This window comes from Otolemur garnettii, unplaced genomic scaffold (assembly GCF_000181295.1).
Source record: "Otolemur garnettii isolate 467f Iridium unplaced genomic scaffold, OtoGar3 scaffold00003, whole genome shotgun sequence".
Taxonomy (NCBI): Eukaryota; Metazoa; Chordata; class Mammalia; order Primates; family Galagidae; genus Otolemur; species Otolemur garnettii.
In genome coordinates, this window is record NW_003852398.1 from 45,020,074 (window position 1) to 45,020,625 (window position 552).

The window sequence follows — 552 nt, forward strand, 5'->3', positions numbered from 1 at the left end:
AAAAAAAAAAAAAAAAAGAACCCCACAAAACTCACATGTGAAAATAGATGAGAAATAGAAATCAGTGGAGTTCATAAATATGTAAAAAGATTAATAGTCTGTGACCTGTCAGCATTTACTTCGAGAATGCAAGAATAATGTAAATATCAGGACATATGTCATAATAATGAATTTCATGAACAAAATGAGAAAATTAATAAAATCCACTCAGATGCTTTAAGGTGTTTAGTAAAATTCAGCAGCTATTTATAACATCTCCAAGGAACCAAAATAAAGGTATACAATTTGTCAGGGAGTACTCACCGTTTTTTACAATTAGAAATCAACAATATATACTTTAAATGATAAAATACTAAAATATTTAAATAAAATGCAGAAACAACAGATACACCCATGAGATTTCAACAATGAATTGCCGTTTTCAGTGACTACCGTGTGACAAAAGGAAATAACAGGGTAAAGGAGGGAAGCAGGGGCCAAAAGATGTCCTTCTAGAAAAACCAAGAAACTTTAGAAAGACCCTGCTATAATAACTATATATTTTAATAACAT